Source organism: Apodemus sylvaticus, chromosome 21 (assembly GCF_947179515.1).
Source record: "Apodemus sylvaticus chromosome 21, mApoSyl1.1, whole genome shotgun sequence".
In the NCBI taxonomy this organism is placed as follows: domain Eukaryota; kingdom Metazoa; phylum Chordata; class Mammalia; order Rodentia; family Muridae; genus Apodemus; species Apodemus sylvaticus.
Genome location: NC_067492.1, coordinates 28,848,120 through 28,866,818, shown reverse-complemented (window position 1 = coordinate 28,866,818; position 18,699 = coordinate 28,848,120).

Here is an 18,699-nt window from a genome sequence, read left to right as displayed (position 1 = left end):
TCTGCTGCATATCTGCCAGGGGCCTCATTCCAGTCCTTGGGTGATCTTTGGTTGGTGTCTCAGTTTCTGAGAGCTCCCAGAGTTCCATATTAGCTAACTTGGTTGGTGGTTCTCTGGGGTTAATATCCCTTTCTGGACCTTTGATTGTTCCCCCAACTCTTCAATAAGAGTCCCAGAGCTCCCTCCAATGTGAGGTGGTCATTGCATCTCTTTCAGTAAGCTGCTTGGTGGAGCTTTTCAGAGGACAGTTATGCTAGGCTCCTTTCTTCAAGCTTAACCATTAATAGTGTCAAGGATTGGTACTTACCCATGAAATTGATCTCAATTTGGGCTGGCCATTGGTAGACCATTCCTTCAGTCTCTGCGCCACCTTTATCCTTGTATTTCTATTAAACAGGACAAAATTTGGGTTGAAAGTTTTGTGAGTTGGCATTTTCCTTATCTCTCCATTAGGGGCCTGCCCGGTTAGTGTTCTATATCCCCACAGGGATATTCATTTCAATCCTATATCTTCATGAGGATTCATTTCAATCCTACAGCTTATAAACAACTTCAACAAAGTGGCTAGGTATAAAATTATCTCAGAGAAATCTGCCCTAAAAGGGCAGAGAACCAAATTAGGGAAACGACGCCTTTCCCTAAATAGCCAAAAATAATATAAAATATCTCAGTATAACTCAGATTAAGCAAGTGAAAGATTGGTATGAAAAAAGCTTTATGTCCCGGAAGAAAGATATCAGAAGTTGAAGAAGTTGAAGAAGATATCAGAAGATGGAAAGATTTCCCATACTCATAGATGGTAATTAACAGAGTGAAAATGGCCATCTTACCAAAGCAATCTCCCAATTCAATGCAATCCTCATCAAAATTCCAAGAAAATTTTTTATATAACTTGAAAGAGCAATTCTTCACTTCAAATGAAAAACAACAACAACAACAACAACAACAACAACAAACCCAAAAGAACCCAGGACAGCCAAAATGATTAAGAACAATGAAAGAACTTCTGGAGGAATCACTGTCTGACCTTAAGCTGTACTACAGAACATTGATGATAATAACTGAATGGTATTGGTACAGAAACATGCAGTTGATCAAGGGAACCACACAGAATTCAAGTCCCAGAAATAAATCCACACAACTATGGACACTTGATTTCTGACAAGAAGCAAAAACAATGCAATTTGGGGAAAAATGTATTCTCAACAATTAGTGCTGTTCTAATTGCATGTGTCGGCATATAGAAGAATGCAAATAGAAGTGTGTAATCTTAGTGAAGAGATTAGCTCTATAATGTAGAAGAAACATTTTTTCTTGTCAATCAAATGAACAAAGACCCCCCCCAGAGACCAAAACCAAAACAAAACAGTGCCCATTGTTCCAGAGCTGCAGCAAATACCATGGCACAACTTAGATGCTTCTTCTGAACTCCATGAATCTTCACACCTCAGTTGCTACAACAAAGCCAATTCGAGAGGAGCTGCTGTAGGAGACAGAGATTATATTTTATGATTTTTCTCTATCCTTCCTACTACATTAAAACGAGGCTAAAAAGGCAGCTTTGGTCTCCACAGGAAACCATTCATCTTCAAGATTCCTGTTTTTTACAGAGATGCTCCACAGCCTTCCACTCCTCCATGGCAGGCTGGTTAGATAAGTACCTGATGGATAATCTTTTCCCCGTGTTTCGTCTGTATGTACGGCTCCTTTCATATTATATTCTTCTACAGTTTCTAAGGAATTACTCTTATATAAAGGGGGGACAACTTCACCTGAAAGAATTTCAATGGATTCATTTGAAAATAAAAACATCTTTTAGATATTCAGTTGTATTGTAACATATGGAGCACCTGCAATATACCAGCACCAGAATAGGACTTGAAGATGAAAAAGAATCAGTATGTTAATAGTTCTAAATGTTAAGCAAGTGTTCTTTTAAAAATTAGTATTCATGAATAGAAACATATTATTTTAATATAGCTGGGAGTTATTGAATATTTGTTCTCTTCCTAATTCTACTGTTCCTACTTACAAATTCTTTCTCCTCTGATTAATTTAAAAATGTATACAGCATGTATTCAATAGTGTACATGGCCCCACAATAAACTCTAAGTCCAAATATTGCTTTTTGTTCACTGAATAGGTCTACCTAAGATGTTGTAGTTAATTTTTGCAAGGATCTCAGAGACATGGAAACTGTAAAACCCTGACCCTGTTGTCTGAATTCAGAAGGAATCAGAAAAAGGATCGTAGATCGACATTTATAGAGCTGGCAATTCAAAGAATACCAACACCCAATATGCAAAATAAATCCCCCTTTTCTGTAATGTGTGGGTATCTGACTGCCTGTCTGGTCATTACCCATGAAACCAGGAACTGAATGACCTTGAATTGTCTTCCTGATAATCTTATGTTTAAATTAAGTTGCAATTATTTTGTTGTTGTTATTGTTTGAGGTAGGATATGGCTATATAGTCCACACTGCTTCCAAAGGAACATTTGTGTTGCTTTGACTCCCTGAAATATAAGATTGCAGGTGTGAGCAGCTACACCCAGTATGGCAGTATTATATAAAAGTTTAGTGGTAAGTTGTGCATTACAGCATCTTTTATGTGACATCGTCAAGTTCTCACATTTTTCAGAGGTAGCTAATGCGGAATTTCTTTATCTATTGTGGAACTGGAATTGCCTTAAAAAAACAAATTGCCTAAGGTCAGAATCCTCAGTTTGTTCTAGCTTTGTGCTTCCAGGGTCTTAAAATATTGATGGAATGGAATTTAGAATTCAACAAGAATAATAAAATATGACTTAAAAAGATTTTAAAAGAAGAAGATGGAATATTTGGAACCCTTATTATAGGTTTAAAAAATCCACTATTTTATCTAGTATTCACGTAGCTAAAACTTTGGCTCAATATGAACACACTGCTTAATGAAATGTTAAATGCCTGTCCTTGCAAGTGTAATGTCAACACTATGTGGACACACTGGTTATCTCTTGCTGAATCAGCTCTGAACGGCCTCAATAAGTGTCTTTGATTAATAAAATATTAGGCATCAAATTAAAAATTACTGAATGCATGTAGTGCCTTTGGGAGACAAGACAATTCAACATAAGCAGGTTATAAAGCTCATATAAATGGGTGAGAAATAGTAACAATGTTTTATAAAAGTTCAAATCTCATGAGCTCATTTTCTATGGTAGGCAGTGTTCTACTAACTTTGCAAGGATTGCCTTGATAATTCTTATAATGGGAGTCTAAGAGAGGTTCAGTTTTGACTTTGATTTACCAAAGAAGTAAGTTTAGCATGTTACAGAATTATTAAGAATTCTGGATCAAGGTCCTGTTTTTTTTTTTTTTAATTCAATAAATATCAGCATAATGAGATCTTCTGCAAGGTGAATGATGACCATCCAAAGACATCAAGTCCTGCTATCTGAAACATATAAGAATTTGAAGATGAAACAATTTTTAATTATGTGAAAGACATACTCAGATACTATTAGCTGGCTTTGGACAACAGACAGAAAAGGTTTATAACCACAGAGGAGGAGAAGGTCATATGAATTTGAGTGCAGAGATGGAATAGATGTGTTAACAACCATATATTTGCTTGGAGTATCACTTGTTTTCTAATTGACTTTTTGTCTTGAGCAAGCATATAAAAAACATTACATTTTCCTTCAAGGAGTTTTTTCCAATTTATTGCTGTTTTAAGCATGGAAAACAAGGTTTCCTTCTTACTACATTTTACATAAGATCCTTATACACTGTGTATAAATCTATACAACCTTTGAAAAGATATACTACTGTAATCAATAACATTGAAGATTCCTTATGTTAGAACACATGGAGCCTGTCCCATGCCATTCACACCTTTTTAGTTTAAAGGTATGCTAGATATGAAATGCCTTCTTTAAGTGAGGAGCACTAGTGTTTTTCAGTTTATTGGTGAATGTTTTAATTACTATCATATTAAGAGGCATAAAGCAATTAAGTTACCTAAGACTTGCCATATTCTCATTTACATCATTCCTTGTTCTCAAATGCAGCCAAGATCTATGGAAAGCCAGCAACAAGAGAAGAATAGTTCAAGTGAGAGATTTTTCTTTAATAATGGAATTTTACGTTGATGGGGGTGACATTAGATGTCATCTTACACGGTTTAGTTTTTGTATTCTTCATCTCTAGACTTGACATAGTGTTTGTTTCTGATTCTTATCCCAAAAAAGGTGGTTTGAATTTCTTCTGCGTCTGGGTTTCCACATGTCTGTGCTGATGAGAGTGGGGCCAGCTACAGTTTTTCCTAGAAACAGCTGAGTATACCAGTGAGATGGATAAATTATAGTTATCCGATGTACCTGGATTCTGCCAACTTCATGTGCTGAAGCAGGTTATAGGAAATCTTTAGACAATTTATCAAGTGGTTAAGAATAGTATTTAGGCCAAACCCTCAATGCCCTCCCTCCAAAATAGAATAGAATCCCTCCCCCTTGGACACCTCTGCAAGGGCCATCAACTGTGCAGAACTATACTTCAGTATCTCCATCAATGGGTGTATGGCTAATACCGATACAAGTACACTTGTCTTTTTATTCTGTCTTTCTGCCTCTTATTTATTTATTTATTTATTTATTTATTTATTTATTTAGTTAGTTAGTTAGTTATGTTTACTTCTTTTCTTGAATTGACAAGGGGTAGCTGACATGGAACAAATAGGAAGGGATTGTAGTCTGGTTTCACTCTTAGAGAATCAATAACAATCTTACGTGGAGACAAATGAACATAGTTTGGATTATAAAAATAAATTTCTGGAAGTTAGAGGTACATAATTCAAGCAGAAGCCTCAGCACAGATACATATATCTGCAATCCTTAAACATAAAATGTAAAAGCAGGAGGATCTGGGATTCAGGATGATACTTAGGTGTATAAAAATGGAATTCAAGATCACTGCAAACTACATGAGTTTGTCTACAAAAGAAGAGTATCATATTCCGAGTTCTTCTTAAATTTATATTTTAAAATGTGCTGATTTCTCTTCAACCTACTGTCAACATATTCAAGGGGACCTTCTTTATAATAATTTCACCCAGTCCTTCAAAAATACAGTAGATTTATTTTTTCCTTCCTGTCTCATGCTTAGCTTAGGCACCTATACTATTTTTTGGAACAGCAAGGTGACAAATATCTCTTGCTTAATTTTCTCTATTTACAGATTTTAAGGTAGACTCTGTCATCTAATTTCTTACCATACAGCTGGATCATTATTGTATGTCCTACTGTTTTCAATGATGAAACAGATAATTGTAAAAGACAAATTATATCATCACTGTTTGGTTCTTCTGCTCAGTTGGATATCATATGTAGCTGGAGCCAAGGGTCCTGCCATATATGTACTCTTTGGTTGATGGTTTAGTCCCTGGGAGCTCTAGGGGTATTTGTTGGTTCATATTGTTGTCCCTCCTATGGGACTGCAAACCCCTTTAGCTCCTTGGGTCCTTTCTCTAGCTCCTTTATTGGAGACCCTGTGCTCAGTCCAATGGTTGGCTGAAAGCATCTACCTCTGTATTTGTCAGGCACTGGCAGAGCCTCTCAGGTGATAGCTATATCAGGCACTGGTCACCAAGCACTTATTGGTATCCACAATAGTATCTGGGTTTGATAACTGTATCTGGGATGGATTCCCAGGTGGGGCACTTACTAGATGGCCTTTTCTTCAGTCTTTGCTCCGTACTTTGCTGAAAAAAAAATTTAACAAAATTCAACACTCCTTCATGGTAAAAGTCTTGGTAAGATCAGGAAGTCAAGGTCCCTACATAAACATAGTAAAATCAATATACAGCAAACCAGTAGTCAACATCCAACTAAGTGGAGAAAAACTTGAAGCAATCCCATGAAAAATTAGGGACTACACAAGACTGCCCACCCTCTTGCTACTTATTCAACATAGTACTCACTGGAAGTCCTGGCCAGAGCAATTGGATAACAAAAGGAGGTCAAAGGGATACAAATTGGAAAGGAAGAAGTCACAATATCACTATTTGCAGAAGATATGATAGTATACTCAAGTGACCCCAAAAATTTAGGAGAGAACTCCTAAACCTGAAAAACAAAATCAGTAAAGTGGCTGGATATAAAATTACCTCAAACGAATGAGTGTCCTTCCACTACAGAAAGGATAAGCAGGCCAAGAAAGGAATTAGGGAAACAACACCCTTCACAATAGTTACAAATAATATGAAATACCTCAGTGTGACTCTAATTAAGCAAGTGAAAGATCTGTATGACAAGAACTTCAAGTCTCTGAAGAAAGAAATCAAAGATCTCAGAAAATGGAAAGATCTCCCACGCTCATGGATGGGCAGAATTAATATAGTAAAAATTGACCATCTTGCTGAAAAAAATCTGCAGATTCAATGCAGTCCCCATCAAAATTCCAACACAATTCTTCATAGAATCAAAAAGAGCAAGTTCCAAATTCATCTGGAATAACAAACAAACAAAACACCAGGATAGTGAAAACTATTCTCTAAAATAAAAGAACTTCTGGCAGAATCACCATCCCTGACCTCTAGCTCTACTACAGTATAATTGTGATAAAATCTGCATGATATTGGTACAGTGACAGGTGGTTAGATCAATGGAATAGAATTGAAGACCCAGAAATGAACCCACACACCTATGTTCACTTGATCTTTGACAAAGGAGGTAAAACCATCCAGTGGGAAAAAAGAAAGCGTTTTCAACAAATTGTGCTCTATCAACTGGCGGTTAGCATATAGAAGAATGCAAATCAATCCATCCTTATCTCCTTGTACAAATCTCAAGTCCAAGTGGATCAAGGATCTCCACATAGAAACAGATACACTGAAACTAATAGAAAAGAAAGTGAAGAAGAGCCTCAAGCACATAGGCTCAGGGAAAAATAAAATTTCCTGAACAGAACACCAATAGCTTATTCTCTAAGATTAAGAATTGACAAGTGGGATCTCTTAAAATTGCAAAGCTTCTGTAAGGCAAAGGACACTGTCAATAGGACAAAACAGCAACCAACAGATTGCAAAAATATCTTTATCAACCCTACATTTGATAGAGGGTTAATATCCAATACATACTAATACAGATTCTTAAAAAATTTTGTGAGTGTGTCCTGCAAAGAATGACTAATGATTAAAAGAAAGACTTATCCAGGTATAAAGAGAGGTAGGAAATGGACTTTGCCTCCATCACACACTTCTATACACGTCTAATAATCACAATGAATTATTTAATTTTTTTTTCATATTCTCTTCACTTCACCTCTTCCAACATACTTGTCTTCATTTTAAGATCATTTCCTCCATTAGCCAGATAGGATAAGTAATAAAGTAACTATATCTCAATAATTCCAGTTATAAAATCAAATAGATTTTTAATGAACCTATAAAAAAGCCATGAATTACTTTTGGAGAGTGCTTAAAGTATTGTCTTTGGACTTCTATATTCCTCATATATCCTCCATTCAAACAGCACAGTTGGGTAGTTATTGTGATAATTGTGATGGCTGTGATCAGTGTATAAGAAGGTTTGTTCCTTGGTTTTATAAATCTAAATTCCAACATTTACTCTAACTTGTAGCATTACATTTCATCATCTGCTCTTATGAGTAGTAGTTGAATGCCAGGGCAACTTGGTTAAGATACACATATACATACAGACACACAAACACACACACAAATGTGCATACACACACACACACACATATGTACTTAAAATACTAAGTGCACTTTAAAAACTAGAGATTTTCTTCTACCACACAAACTATAAGAAGTCAAAAGGAGCTTAATAACTACAAAGTAGATATAAATGCTGACAATTTCTCAGAGGTCTTATTTTCTAGCTTAGTAGACCATGAAAAACTGTAACTAATATATTCATAGCAATGTTAAAGTAACCTCAGTTTAACGGTAACATTACCAAAGCAAACTCTACATTTTTGGAGGCATTTCAGTTCAACTAGTTGTAACATCTACTATAATATCACTTGACACTTACAGAAAAAGTCTTTTTCTCTTCCAATAGGTTTTGATTTTTTTTATAGGACAGCCTGTATATGTCTCTTCTTAGGCATGATGTTTCTGTTTGTCCTCTGTCTTGTTATACAATGAGAAATTTAGCTATGGCTGTGTGTATCCCAGTGGTAAGACACTTGACTACCATGAGTAAGGTTCTGCATTCCATCCTTGGAGCCTCAGCACTGATTCAGAAGAAAATAGACTCCTTATGTCCATCTTTGTCCAGACACCGTTCAGTATTGATCAGACAATGTCTGTTTCCATTCATCTTAATTTCTCTCAGCTAATACAGGCTCAGAGGAAAAAAAAACCATTAATCTGTCATAACTACATATTATAAAGCCTGGTGGGTCTTGTCTCAAACATAATGCAGCATAACCAGGTGAGATTTCTTAGGACAAGAAACTGGGAAACAGGTAAACAATGTTGTTGCATGGCTTGGTTAAGAAGAAGTTTGGTCTGATAATAAACCTCACATTTGATTCAATCAAAGAAGACAACCTCTGAAGCTCTCTGTATCTCCATACCTTAAATAAAAACACAAGATTTAACCACTTCTGCCTGAAATGTACAAGATTAACACCAAACAGGAAATAGAGCACAGTGAGCGCTCTATAAATAACTTTCTTCCCTTTTTGTCTTTCAGAATCCTTGGTGACAAGCAGCACCTTTGACTCGTTTTTACAAAGAACTTTATATAATAGGACGAATCTTTAACAACCATCTCATGAGAGAAAAGATGAATAGGAAAATAAAAAATACTAAAATACCTTTGCCTGTTATTAGTTTAGGATCTCTTATAAGTCAATCATAGAGAGAAGACAGGAGGATTCTGGGGCAGAAACTGATTCAGAAAACTAAGGGAAATGATAATTACTGACTTTCTCACCTTGCCCTGTTCCGTTTGCTTCATTATCCAATTCAAAATGACAAGTCAAGCGATAGCACTTCCCATAAGTGAGTTGATCCATCAATCACTAAGCAAAGACTATATATCACACACTTATGCACAGGATAATTTCATAGAGGCATTGTCTCAGTTGAGATTCCCTCTCTCCATATACAGTTTTGTGTTAAATTGATAAAATGCAATGGACAAGCAATAGTTAATGTTACAAGCAAAAAGTCATTACACATATACGTTCACTGTAGAAAAAAAATCACTGTCATTATCTATTATATACTTGTATTTATAAATTTTATTCATGGAATTAAAAAATAATGATAGATTCAATTAATTTGATAAACTTCTTGGATAGAAAAATCTAACAATTTAGCCTGCTAATAACAGTGTCAAATATTATCAAGTTCCCCTTCCCTCATTCTCATATGTGCAAACTTAGGCACAGATGAAGAAAATTACCTATCAAATTGCAGAGCAAATAATCAGTACTTCCTGTAGTCATTGTGGAAGTGGAATTGGAATTTCACTGAACATTTGAGAACTCATTTTGTCCATGACTTATTATTATTAACATCAGTGTTTCCAGCATCAGGTTATTCAGAAACACAACATCAGCTGAGATGAGTTGAAATTATTAAAAACAATGAGGGAGGTGCAGACTATTCTCACAGCCTTTAGCTGCTAAGCATCACTATTATCCTCTTCCTTTGATCTCAGTTGTGAATTTTTAAAGGCAGAAAAATGATAAATGCACTGAAATGCAAACAAAGGCTTCATTTGTTTGCCTCACGGAATGAGACTATGGTCAAGCTAAGCAGTCATCAAGGTAAAATGATATGAAATAAATTCCAGCCACTTTGATGTGGCTTGGGATGCCAGCATTAGAGAAAGATGACTCTTTTGACTCACATAATTGAATGATTGTGACTATTTATGAATGAGCTTCTGTAATTGCTAACTGGAAATTTGGCATCATGACATGAGTGCCTCTCATCTATGATCTTCACTTAGTGCAAGAGAAAGAACACTGATCCAGGAGATGAATGAAAAGGGGAGCCCTCCAAATCAGAAATAATTGAATCAGAGACAAAAAGGCAGAGGAAGGGTTTCCTCACATGGAAAAAGAATGATGATACAATGTCATCATAGTGAGCTCTTCAACTGGTTCCTCTGCAGTCAGAGGAGTTAAGAACAAAAGTGAGATGATATTGTCTCAGATATGAAAACTGAAGAGGTTTAACAACCCTGTTTTAGAAATGTAGTAAAGAAGTTATCAACCCTAGAGACTGTTATAATAAATATAAACTGAAAAATGAAAGAGATCTTTAAAATCAAAATACATGAATATAGATGCTAGATCTAGTTAAGGTTGTTTGCAAATTTAGTGCTTTTTTATGTTAATTTTTCTGTGCTATATAGGGAAATTACTGTTTGTTTTGGTACCCATTTTTTTTTACCAGTCACTAACATATGACCATTCATCCACACCCATCATTTTGGAATGAAGAAAGAAGGTTATGAAATTAGCACTGCCTACCAAAACATACCAAGTGATTGTTGGGATAGAATTTACTTTCTGTTTTTGCCTGAGAATAAGACAAAGTTATTAATCTCAGAAGTTTGCCAGATCATTAAAAGACAATTATTCTCCTTTTAATCATTCAACACCCCTTTCTGATGAATGTATATTTCTTTACACACACACACACACACACACACACATATATATATACACACACACACACACACACACACACATACACACACACACACACACACACACGCACACACACACACACACACATATATATATATACACACACACAGTTTTTGGTTTTTTTGAGACAGGGTTTCTCTGTATAGCCCTGGCTGTCCTGGAGCTCACTCTGTAGACCAGGTTGGCCTCGAACTCAGAAATCCGCCTGCCTATGCCTCCCAGAGTGCTGGAATTACAGGCGTGCGCCACCACCGCCCGGCCACTCATATTATTTCTAATGTTTCAAATATTGAAGATTGAAAGAATCATATTCATATTTATAGCAATTTCTACTGCTTTATATACTGTGTTTTGAGCTCTTGCTCTCTGCGCCACCATCTTATCACAATTAAAGGAATGAGTTACTTTGTAGTTCTAAATATAACTCATATACACATACATATTACAATTTTACAACTATTGTGAAAATTTCTTTCATGGTATCAGAATGAAATCTGCTATACAAACCACAAAAGATGTATTGAACAATTTTCTTTATTAGTGTCTCCTCTTGGAGACCCATATTCTTTCTTGTTTTTCAATAACTGTTATTTAGTCCCTTTAGATTCAAATCACAATCACCCCTTCTTCTCCTAGTCCTATCCTCATTACCAACTCCCCTTCTCCTCTGCACCCTGGCACATCAAGTAGGACTAAATATATCCTCTCTCACTGAGGCAAGAAAAGAAAACCCAAATAAGGGAAAGAAAAATCAAAGTCAGGAAACAGTATCAGAGAGCACCTTCTTTTCAATTGTTAGGGAACCCAGAAGAAGACCAAGCAGCACATCTGCTACAAAAATGTATGGGTTATAGGTTCAGCCCATGTATGTTCTTTGGTTGGTGGTTCAGTCTCGGTGAGCCCTACTGGGCCCAGGTGAGTTGACTCTGTTGGTTTTCTTGTAGTGTCCTTGAGCTCTCTAGCTCCCTTCATCCTTCTCCTAATTCTTTCACTAGGCTCCCCAAATTCCACCTATGGTTGGGCTGTGGGTCTATGCATCTGCTTCCATTAGCTGCAGGATGAAGTCTCTATGAATACTTTTATGCTAGGTTCTTGATGGCAAGCATAGTATAGTATCATTAATAGTATCACATGTTAGTTTCCTCCCAAGATATGGGTCTAAGATGGGCCAGTCATTGGTTGACCAATCCCTCTATTTATGTTCCATCTTTATCCTTGTACATTTCGTAGTCCAAATAATTTTTGGGTCAAGAATTTTGTAGGTGAGTTATTGTCCTCCTCCACCCACTGGACGTCCCCCATGGCTATAGGAGATGGCCACTTAAATCTACTTATCTCCAGTAGCTATGAGTCTCAGGTAGAGTCACCCCCATAGACTCCAGAAAACCTACTCTGTCCCTGGTCTCCAGCTCTCCCCAGAAATGAATCCCATCAATTTCTGTTCTCCAGCCTACTCCCCACGGCCTCCCTCACATAACTCGTAACTGATTAACTACCCCTATTTTACACCCATCTCCCACCCAATTTCCTCCCTACATTCACCTCCAATGTCCTTTGAGGGATATGCAAGGATCATCCATTTGTTCTTCCTTGTAACTTAGATTCCTTGGCTCTGAGACTTGTAGTATGGTTATCATGTATTTTGTGGCTAATATAATTTTCACCTGAAGAAATTCAGATGGCCGAGAGGCACCTTAAGAAATGCTCAACATCTTTAGTCATTAGGGAAATGCAAATCAAAACAACCCTGAGATTTCACCTCACACCAGTCAGAATGGCTAAGGTCAAAAACTCAGTAGACAGTAGGTGTTGGCGAGGATGTGGAGAAAGAGGAACATTCCTCCACTGCTGGTGGGGTTGTAAGATGGTACAACCACTTTGGAAATCAGTCTGGAGGTTCCTCAGAAAACTGGACATGACACTTCCCGAGGACCCTGCTATAACTCTCCTGGGCATATACCCAAAGATTCCCCAGCATGCAATAAAGACACATGCTCCATTATGTTCATAGCAGCCTTATTTATAATAGCCAGAATCTGGAAAGAATCCAGATGTCCCTCAATGGAGGAATGGATACAGAAAATGTGGTATATTTACACAATGGAATTAAAAACAATGAATTCACAAAATTTTTAGGAAATGGTTGGACCTAGAAAATATCATCCTAAGTGAGGCAACCCAATCACAGAAGAATACACATGGAATGTAATCTCTGATAAGTGGATATTAATTAGCCCAGAAGCTCTGAATATCCAAGGCACAATTAGCATAACAAATGACTCCCATGAAGAAGTAAGGAGAGGGTGCTGATCTTGGAAAGGCTTGATCTAGCATTGGAGGGGAGTATCAGGATAGAGAAAAAGGGGAAAGGTGATTGGAGAATGAGTGGAGAGAAGGTTTATGGGACATATGGGGAGGGGGGAACTAGGAAAGGGGAAATCATTTGGAATGTAAACAAAGGATATAGAAAATAAAAATATATAATTTAAAAAAAATAGAAGACATCTTGGCAGTTCTCAAGGGGAAAAAAGTGAATACATGCATGTTTTTCTGGGTCTGGGTTGTCTCTGTCTGAATCATTTTTCTAGTTTCTTTCATTTGCCCTGAAAGTTGATGGTATCCTTACTTTTAATAGCTGAGTAGTATTCCATTGTGTAAATGTACCACATTATCTTTATCAATTCTAAAGCTGAGGGACAACTAGTTTTATTCCAGTATCGGCAATATTATGAGTAAAGCATCTATGAACATAGTTGAAGATGTATCCTTGTGGTGTGGTGGAGCATCTTTTGAGTATATTTCCACAAGTGGTATAGCTAGGTCTTGAGGTAGAACTATTTCAAACTTTCCAAGAAACCACTAAATTGATATCCAAAGTGGTTAAGTTTTCATTCCTACCAGCAATGGAGGAATATTTGCCTTACTCTGCAAGCTTACCAGAATATTCTGTCACTTGAGTTTGTTGATCTTGGATTTTCTGATGCATATAAGATGGAATAAATTCAGAGTTACTTTCATTTACATTTCCTGATGATTACAGATGTTGAACATTTTTTGGTGTTTCTTGGCCATTAGATATTCCTCTGTTGAGAATTCTCTATTTAGTTTAAACCCCATTTTTAAATTGGTGAATTTACCAAATGCAATCTACAGATGCACTGCAATTCCCATCAAAATTTCAACTCGATTAAAAGAGCAATTGGAATACAAAACAACAACAAATCCAGGATACCTAAAACAATCATATACAATTAAAGAACTTCTAGAGGTATTGCCATACCAGACTTTAAGCTGTACTACAGAGCAGTAGTAAAAAAAAAAAAAAAAACAAAAAAAAAACCCTGCATGGTATTGAACTAAAAACAGACAGGTTGATCAATAAAATATAATCAGAGACCTAGAAATAAACCCACAAACTTAATTTTTAGCAAAGACCAAAAAGATACAGTTTGATAAAGAGAGCATCTTCAAGAAATGGTGCTGATCTAACTGGATGCCTAGATGTAGAATGATGAAAATATATACATATTAATTAGCCTGCATAAAACACAAATTCAAGAAAATTAAAAACTTTACATAAAACTGGATAGAATAAATAGAAGAGCAAGTAAGGAACTGCCTTGAAAATATTGTCACAGATGACACTCTTCTGAACAGAATACCAGTAGCTCAGTCAGTAAGATAAACAATTAGTAAATGGGATACTTGAAACTGAAAATGTATAAAGAAAAGGACACTGTCAAGATTTTTACCAACCCTATATCTAATAGAGGACTAATGTCCAAAATATATAAAAAAAAACCTCAAAATATTAGACACCAACAAACCTAATAACCACATTCCTCTTCAAACCCAGGTAAGATAGTGACATAAATTATTTTTCTTTGTGAATCCTTTATTCCAAAACCTTGTCACCAAATCCATTGGCCTTTAAAGATCTCTTCCTCTGTCACAGGGAAAAAACTATATGTCCCTAACGTCTTGCCTATGCCTTGTCATTGCTACTTTCCTTCACTTGGCCAGCCTCTATCTCCATTTAGACAAAGAATGAGGTCATTATATTTAAAAAAAAAAAAAAAACCAAGCAAATCATCACTCTGGAAAAAATGACAAATTATTAGTTTGCTGCCTCATAGAACATTCTCCATCATTTTAAAGTGAACATTTTCTATTCTAGACTTAATACAACTGCCATTTTACAATTCTGCTTCTTCGAGCAAAATAACAATATATCTACATGTATATCTAGTAAATGAAGAGGTAAATTGTCTTCTACACCTTCTCCCCACTCTCTGTTTATAGTTCTACATTACCTGACATTTTCTTGACACCAAGTACTTCAAACTGTGCCAGCAAAGACTCTGCATTCACATATGGCTACCTTCCATCTACCATTTTCAGGCATATAGTCAACCTAAGACTGATTACATGGATATTTAACACAGCTCAGTAATTTGAGTCTTCCTCCATTGTTTGAGCATTCACTAGTTTAAGGTGAAGTAATATTGTGAAATACTGTCTATAGTCAAATATGTAAACAGCTGTACAGAAATTCGCATGGCCATGCTGAATGTCTGTTAGGCTTTTCATTCAGGTCTAAATTCTGAGTAATTGGAACAAGACAGGCAGTGACAGTCTTGTAAATCTTACTATTTATTTAGAGCTCAGGAGAAAATTCCCTAGTAAGGGTTGTCTCTTACATTAATATGTATGGCTGCAAACTCTGTGTGACTTCCAGCCTTCGTATCTTTGCCCACTCAGTACCAGTATCATAAAAATAATTCCTCATTGCTTTGCACCAGATAAACAAAACTCATCCCTCAAGGACCAACACAAATTCTGCATTAATGCATGAAATGTCCCTCAAGTGAGGATAATGCATTGCCTTCTCTTTGCTTGTGTGGCACCATATCCACTTTTGTGTTTTTATTCTTTTGAAAAGAAATATATATATATGATGTATATATTGCAGCTGTCTTCAGGAACACCAGAAGAGGGCATTAGATCGCATTACAGATGGTTATGAGCCACCAGGTGGTTGCGGGGAATTGAACTCAGGACTTCTAGAAGAGCAGTCCTTGGAATCGCTGAGCCATCTCTACAGCCCCGCTTTTGAATTTTAATATTTACTGTCTCTCTACCATTGCAGTGATCTTTGAAGTATGTTTATGTTGTAGAGGGTGCAATATGTTGTGAATTATGTTACCAGATTCTAGCACAACTCCTAACATAGAGGGAATGAACCATTGTTTATTTGTTTCCCCACTAAGACTCTGGTCTGGCATTGAATGTCTTTGGCTTAATTCAAAACCCTCACATTTCTTCAAGATTTAAGCAAAAGCTACTTCTTTAAGATACTGTTTTCCTGAAACTATATTTGCCTCACCTCTAAGTTTTGGTACATATATGTTTTATTAAATTAAATCACAATCAGTTGTTTAGTGGATGTTTTGTCATTGTTGCTAAGAAACCTCCACTGCTCATTATTTTGTTCCCTTTGGACTTAGGACGTATACTCTAAGGTTTACTTGGTTCATTATTATGTTAGGTAGCAGTGAGAGACATGCATTATAGGTAAGAGCTTTGTCACAAAACTATATCCTTAGGTCCCTTTAAATTTTTGTGACAAAAACTAAATTTTAGGCCAGGCATGGTGCATGCCTTTAATCCCAGCACTTGGGAGGCAGAGGCAGGTGGATTTCTGAGTTCGAGGCCAGCCTGGTCTACAGAGTGAGTTCCAGGACAGCCAGGACTATACAGAGAAACCCTGTCTTGAAAAACCAAAAAAAAAAAAAAAAAATTAAATTTTAAATTGACTATAAAATAAATGCAATAAAAATTTGTTACAATCTATTACATTTGTGCCCCAGAACTTGATATTTTTTAATATCATGTGGCCTCATGTTGGTAAATTGAAGAAACACATGTTGCATTGTTCTACAAACAAGGTTTTCACTTCAGGGCCAGGAGTAGGTCACAAAACACTTGTTTATGAAACATGCCATGTAATCAAGAAACGACTATTATTATATAAAGATTCAGACATTACAAAATAGCAGAAAGTCTACAGACATGTAGACACATACATGTTCCACTATGTTCATAGTAGCCCTATTTATAATTACCAGAAGTTGGAAAGAACCCAGGTATCCCTCAACAGAAGAGTGGATGCAAAAAATATGGTATATAGACACAATGGAGTACTCTTCAGCCATTAGAAACAATGAATTCATGAAATTCTTAGGCAAATGGATGGAGCTAGAGAACATCATACTAAGTGAGGTAACCCAGACTCAAAAGATGAATAATGGTATTCACTCACTAATAAGTGGATATTAACCTAGAAAACTGGAATACCCAAAACATAATCCACACATCAAATGAGGTACAAGAAGAACGGAGGAGTTGCCCCTTGTTCTGGAAAAACTCTGTGAAGCAGTATAGGGCAAAATCAGAACAGGGAAGTGGGAAGGGTTGCGTGGGAAAACAGGGGGAGGGAAGGGGACTGATGGGACTTTCGGGGAGTGGGGGTCCAGAAAAGGGAAAATCATTTGAAATGTAAATAAATATATTAATAAATTAAAAAAAAGATCTGATCTCAACACTGAAAATATATATAAGTGCTTTCATAATTTTACATATATTCAAAATAAGTGAAGTCTGCTCTTTCTAGTAAAATCTCAACTTTTTACCTGAAATATTTTGTTAAGTGATTAAAGATATTTTAGCTTAATTTACATGCTTCCAATGTTTCTCTCAAAAGTTCATTTATTGTAAACTTAATCTCCACATTGTATATTAGTGGGAGGTAACCAGTACAGAATGAATTTTTAAAATAATGATTGTATACTACAGATAGCATTTTTGCTCTGTTTCAGTAATATGCCCTCTGCGAAGGTAAAAGTCCATCAGGAAACTCTCGCCAATATACAAGCTGGTGCTGAGAACTTGCACTATATTTTTTTCAGGTATGCATGGTGAATCAGCACCTTTTCTTTCCAACTCAAACAATCTGTGATATTTTGTTACAGAATGAAAAAGTGGTCTAAGATGCTGATTGCTTAGAAAAAGGGAAATGAGAAGCAATGGCCAGACACAAGGGTATTGTACTCTTTGATGTTAAATTGTGCTGTTAACAAGATTAGTAGCACATAATTTTAATAAATAGCAATTAGGAATTTACTCCTTTTTTCTCTTTTTTCTATTTATTCGAAATATTTTTTTATTTACATTTCAAATGATTTCCCCTTTTCTAGCTCCCCACTCTCCGAAAGTTCCATAAACCCTCTTCCCTCCCACTGTTCCCCCATCCAACATTTCCCACTTCCCTGTTCTGGTATTGCCCTATACAGCTACACTGAGTCTTTGCAGAACCAGGGGCCACTCCTCTGTTCTTCCTGGACATCATTTGATGTGTGGATTATGTCTTGGGTATTCCAATTTTCTAGGCTAATATCCACTTATTAGTGAGTGCATACCATGATTGATCTTTTGAGACTGGGTTACCTCACTTAGTATGATGTTCTCTAGCTCCATCCATTTGCCTAAGAATTTCATGAATTCATTGTTTCTAATGGCTGAATAGTACTCTATTGTGTATATATACCACATTTTTTGCATCCATTCTTCTGTTGAGGGATACCTGGGTTCTTTCCAGCTTCTGGCTATTATAAATAGAGTTGCTATGAACATAGTGGAGCACGTATCCTTATTACATGATGGGGAATCCTCTGGGTATATGCCCAGGAGTGGTATAGCAGGATCCTCTGGAAGTGATGTGCCCAGTTTTCTGAGGAACCACCAGACTCATTTCCAGAGTGGTTGTACCAATTTGCAATCTGACCAGCTGTGGAGGAGTGTTCCTCTTTCTCTTCATCCTCGCCAATACCTGCTGTCTCTTGAATTTTTAATCTTAGCCATTCTGACTGGTGTAAGGTAAAATCTCAGCGTTGTTTTGATTTGCATTTCCCTAATGACTAATGATGTTGATCATTTTTTAAGATGCTTCTCAGCCATCCTAA